The 5,782-nt window shown below is 38.1% G+C and overlaps 1 non-coding gene across 1 annotated transcript; it reads right to left on the reverse strand.

Moving 5' to 3' along the window:
• Positions 1-4,454: 4,454 nt before the first annotated feature.
• On the reverse strand, positions 4,455-4,558 carry LOC112100453. The gene has a single exon (XR_002906825.1). It is a non-coding gene; the product is annotated as a small nucleolar RNA R71 (small nucleolar RNA).
• Positions 4,559-5,782: the final 1,224 nt, after the last annotated feature.

Genomic DNA, 5,782 nt, shown 5'->3' on the forward strand with positions numbered 1-5,782 from the left:
GGCGAGCAAACACACTTCTTTTCATCTTTGCACTCCATCTTGAGATAAGGTTTTTTACAAGCTTCAGAGAAGGGTTTTGCCTGCCATGAGATCTTTGAAGAATTCCTTCTACTCACAGATTTTATCTAGGCATAACATTGCCATTTGGAAAATCTTTCCCAAAGAGATGTCAGCAATGCTGAGATTAGTGGCTGTGAGTTTTCTTTGAAGATCAAGTTGTAACTCGGAAGGAAGAGATGCTATGAAGACATGTTTAAGAGAAGGTTCGTTGAATCCATTCAACTTGTAAAATAGAATACTCATTCTTTTTAAATGAGATTCCAAAAGATGTCTTTTGAGAGAACAGCACTTCATCTGATGATACTCTTTTCTGTCTGCATCGGTAGATGCTGTTTTTTCACCAATGAATTGTTCATGGATGATGTTGAGTGTGGTACCAACATGTGATTGCATGAATTGGAGTTGTCTATATTCTTCCAAGCTTTCTAAGCAATCTCTCAAAGAACCCGTAGATCGGGCCGTGAATTCATGAAGGACAGCTTGAGATTGAGCATTTGGCTTTGTTCCTTGGAGATCAATCCATGCAGCAAATTCTTGAAGTCTAGCAGACCATCTGTGATGAGGAATGTCATCAAATGTGAACCAAGATGCTGAAGATGGTTTTGTGGAGTGATCATGAGCTGGTGGTGGCATAGGTGGCACTGGTTCTGTGTGAGATGCTTTATGCTCATCATCAGAAGAACTATCTTCAACAATTGGTGTAGAAGTTGAAGCACTGGGATCTTCAGTTTTAGTTGCCATCAATATGCTCGTAATGTCAGCATATTCTGATTCAGAGTCAGTGGAGGTACTGGTTGAGTTTGTGGATGAGGAGGATGAGTGTGACTGACGGATTGGACTCACATACTGTTTCTGGTTCAAAGGATTTAGGAGATGAGTCGTAGACAGTTTGATAATGATACTGATCCATTGGTCCTTTATCTTTTTTAGGAGGGTCAGGAGTTACTTGTGGTGAATCTTCGGGAGGTACCGGAGGAGTAGATGAGGATGAAGTTGGCTTTGTTTTTGGTTCTGAAATTTTTACTTTGGACTTTGATTTTTTAGGTCAAAAGGGTTTTGGTTGAGGAGTTGGTTGGAGATGTGAGAAACCAAAGTATTGGTTGTAAACAGGTTGGCGAGGTCTGGGAGGTGTATGAAAAGGTGAATAGGTTTCAAACACAGGAGAAGGCACAAGTGTGGATTGTGTCTGGGTGAAAAGTGTTGGACGAGTCTTTTCAGCATCAATTCTTGCCAATTCAGCTTTGAGCTTTCTAATCTCTGCTTCTTTATTGTTAAACTTGGGACCCCAGATATGATTATTGATCATTCGTCTGAGATCGGTATCTAACTCAGAGATACGGTCTTGTAGATGTATGTACATCTGATCAAGATGATGGCTGATTGAATCAACTTTAGTTTCAGTCCGGGAGACTTGACTGGCAACTCGATCAATTCTTTTTCCGAGTTGTTTGAGGGTTTGATTCTGAGCATTGACATTTTTGGTTTGCCAATTTAAAATAGCTTCATACTGTTTTGGCTCTTCAGGTTGCCCAGAGGCTGTAACTGGGGACTCGACAAAGGGGTTAGAGACAACTCTGGTTTGAGTGTCTGTCTGCTTTTCAAGTGGAGGGAAGGACTCTTCATAAGATTGACCTGAAAATATTAGGCATGATCTTATTGGTTGAACAGGAGGTTTGGATCTGGTGGAGATAGTAGAGGAAAAGATTTGCAAGATGTTTTTGAATGAGAAGGTTTGTTCTTTTTCTTTTTCTTTCTTCGCATGACTTCGAGTTCATCTTCAATATCCATATCATCCAAGCAAGGACAATCCGGATTACGCATATGGGCGTCAGGGACATCCCATAGAAAATGACCATTGATTTTATCAGGATATACAGGATACCCTTTGGAGGAGAAACCATGAATTGGAAGTTTCTTTTCTTGATCAGTTTGGACTGCGGTAATCATAGCAGTGTAATAAAGCCTTGGAGTGTTCTGAACAGGTTGTGATTCAGGTATTTGGAAAGATAGTTTGACTTGACCATTTTGTCGTCTTTCAAACGTGGCTTCTGTTGTTTGAACTGGTTCAGAGTTTTGGTGGAATTGTTCATAATTGGTCAACCATTCAAGAGGCATGAGTTTAAGCAATTCTTGTTTCTGAATTTGTTTGGGAATTTGGATGATGGTTGGAATTGTGTCTGTGTCAGCAAGGATCATTAAGGCATCAGATGTGGTGTATGTTGAGTGTTAGAAAATGCATATTTATAAAGGAGAAAACCGTCATTTTACATTTCAAGTCTTACTAACACCTTTACTTTTATGAATTTAACCTTCTTTTGATTTAATTCCGTTTGTTTTATTTTAATTAAGTATTTTATGTATTTTAGGAGCATCATAGTCATTTCACAATAAACGAGAGATCAGATGGCAAAACGAACATCACTTTTGAACTCAGGACGGTCGAAAACCTTAGGAGGAGCATAAAAGGAAAAATGGCACTGTTCACATGTACGGTACTATTTACATGTACAGTACTGTATACGTTACTGTTCACGACACTGTTCACATAGACGGACGATGATGTGGCATTGACCGATGATGTGGCATTGACTGATGAGGTGGCACGATCCTGTTGGGCTAAAATTCTTATGAACTGTTGATGGTGACGTGGCAGCATATCAGTGGACGAAAAATCTCACGTACGGTACATACATCACACATGATTATTTTCAACCAAACCGCATTACTATTTATCCAGGTCAAACCGTATTACTGTTCATCCGCGTGGTCAAACCGCGTACTGTTGACTGATGACGTGGCGCAATCCTGAGCGTCCAAATTGTTTTTAATCCGATGGCCATGATTTACTCCATGTATCTATAAAAGGGGGCCTCTCCCCCCTAATTGGATAGCTCTGAATCCATTTTTGGGATCCATTTTCTGTAATTCCCTCTCCATCTTGTATTTTCTTCGTATTTTAATAAATTCCCATTTTGCCCCTAGTTCAATTATGAGTGGCTAATTTTTCTTTCAAGCTTGGGTTGAAGGTGAAGTCTCAACATGTGTCATGGGCTTAATTTGGTAAATTTATTTTCTCTTCCCCTCTAGTTTTTGTGGATGTTTTGACTTCTCGTCGACAAATAATACTAATCTTGTCTAGTACCGCCTTGGTTTCACCGGCCCTCTAGTACAAGGTTATTATTATTTGGTACGATAAGCCCTTAGCACCATATTGATTAGAGCGTGGTTCATGAGGTGTGGATTCCCCCCTCATGATTTAATTGGCATTAATACGGATTATTTATCCCATGATGCATGTTGATACGGATCCAGATACCCAAGTACGTCATCTCAATAGAATTCTCTTCAATTTATTATGGTAATTTCAATTCCAATTTTAGAATTTATTTTAATTTAAGTTTTAGCATATTCCAAATCATTTCCACCACAAATCCAACCACCCATTTACAAAATTAATTCTACACATAATTAAAATCCACCTCCTCGTGGGATCGACACTCGTCACCATTAGTCTATACTACAATAGATTCGTGCGCTTGCGAGTACATTAAAATTTGCACAACAAGTTTTTGGCGCCGTTGCCGGGGAGGTAAGTAATTTTAATTTATAGAATTAATTTTTGTGAATAATTTCTTTTATTTTTTTCTTGTATTGTTTTTATTAAAAAAAAAAAAAGAAAAAAAAAGTGAATCTACATTTAAAGGTTAGTATTTATTTTCTTTTTCTCTTGTTTAAAATTCTGTAATTTAATTTCAATTTATTTTTCTTTGAATTTTTTTTGTTTATCTTATTAATTTATTTTTAATTAATTTATTTCACGTATTTATTTTTGTGTATTTTTATAGAAAGGTTGTAATAGCGCAATAAGGTTAGTATCGTAATTTCTCCCTCTTTTTTATTTTTATTTGTTTTGCATGCATGGTCGTAGGTCATTATTACCTAATCTTGAACCTATGAACCTTGAATTAGAAAAAATACTTCGCACACACAGGCACATTAAAAATAAATTTGGAATGGATTTACAAGCACCACAGGAGAGGTCATTTAAGGACTATTTTAGTCCCTTAGCTAATTTGAGCACATCATGCATAAGATACCCAAATGTAGCTGCTAGGAGTTTTGAACTAAAACCTAGTGTGCTAAATTGTCTCCCAACATTCTATGGCCTAGAAAATGAGGATCCATATAATCATCTGAATGATTTTCATGCCATTTGTCAAACTTTTAAATATGAAAATTTTTCAAATGATGATGTTAAACTTAGACTATTCCCATTTTCTTTAAAGGATAGAGCTCGTTCATGGTTAAATATATCTGCTAATAGCATTTCATCATGGGAACAAATGGTAACGAAATTTTTGAATAAATATTTCCCAGTGTATAAAACCAATGCTATTCACAGGGAAATTTCAGAGTTTACACAGAGAGAAGACGGGCAGTTTTTTGAAACATGGGAGCGATTCAATGGGCTACTCTTGAAGTGTCCACATCATGGGTACGAGAAATGGCACCAATGCCAATACTTTTTGGAGGGATTATTGCCGAATGTGCAAGAATGGCTAATGGCAACAAGTGGAGGAGAGCTAATGTCAAAAAGTGCATCAGAGATTTGGGAATTCTTCCAGCGACAAGCGGATAATTTCCAACAACGGAGTCGATCACTCAGGAATACTAGAAGAATTAAGGGAGTAAATGAGGTTCACATTGGCGAGTCAACTTCAGAAATTAAAGAAGTCAAAGCGATAATTGAAGGTCTCTCTCGACAAATAGCATCGTTATCGACTGCTAAATCAACAGAGCCACATGACCATGACTCATACTCAGATCAAGCCAATGCCATAGGTGTAATGAGAAAACCATCTAATTACAACCCATACTCCAACACATATAACCCTGGATGGAGAGACCACCCCAATTTTTCATGGTCTCAAGGACTCCAACAGAATGGACCAGAAGCTCCAGCTCCACCAATGCAACAAATTCCTCAAAATCCTCAAGCCTCTCAGCCACCATTCAGACCATACAATCAGAACCAGAACCACTCTCAACCCAGACCATGGGAGGATGCATTCCAGAATTTCAAGAATCTTACTCACTCTACGATTGAGCAACAGAACCGCACCATTGATGGACTACGAAATGAGTTGAGAGCAGGCTTCAATTCACAAGCCCAATCAGTTTCAAGCCTTGAGAAGATGGTGGGACAACTTGCTTTTTCAGTTCAGACCTTGGCAATGACCGTTGAGAAAGGTAAATTTCCAAGTCAACCAGTGCCTAACCCTAAAGGAGTGCATGAAGCAAGTACCAGTTCACCACAGCAGCATGGAGAAGTCAAAGCCGTCATGACCTTGCGAAAAGGAAAAGAAGTCGACAATAAAGTGGAGATGCCGGTGATAAAAGAAAATCAAATTGTACCTGTGAATGTTGAGGACTCATCACCGGAGGAGAGAGAAGAAACCAACCCACGAGAATACATTCCTAAAGCTCCATTTCCTCAGAGGTTAGCTAAAGGAAAAAAGGAAAAATCCACAGGTGAGATTCTTGAAATCTTCAAACAGGTAAGTGTTAACATCCCTTTACTTGATGCTATTAAACAAGTTCCATCTCATGCCAAGTTTCTTAAAGACCTTTGTACTAAAAAGAGAAATATGCATGTTCAAAAGAAGGCATTTTTAATAGAAAATATTAGTTCTATACTCCAACATAAAATTCCTTTAAAATA

The sequence above is a fragment of the Citrus clementina genome, unplaced genomic scaffold (assembly GCF_000493195.1).
Source record: "Citrus clementina cultivar Clemenules unplaced genomic scaffold, Citrus_clementina_v1.0 scaffold_3, whole genome shotgun sequence".
Taxonomy (NCBI): Eukaryota; Viridiplantae; Streptophyta; class Magnoliopsida; order Sapindales; family Rutaceae; genus Citrus; species Citrus x clementina.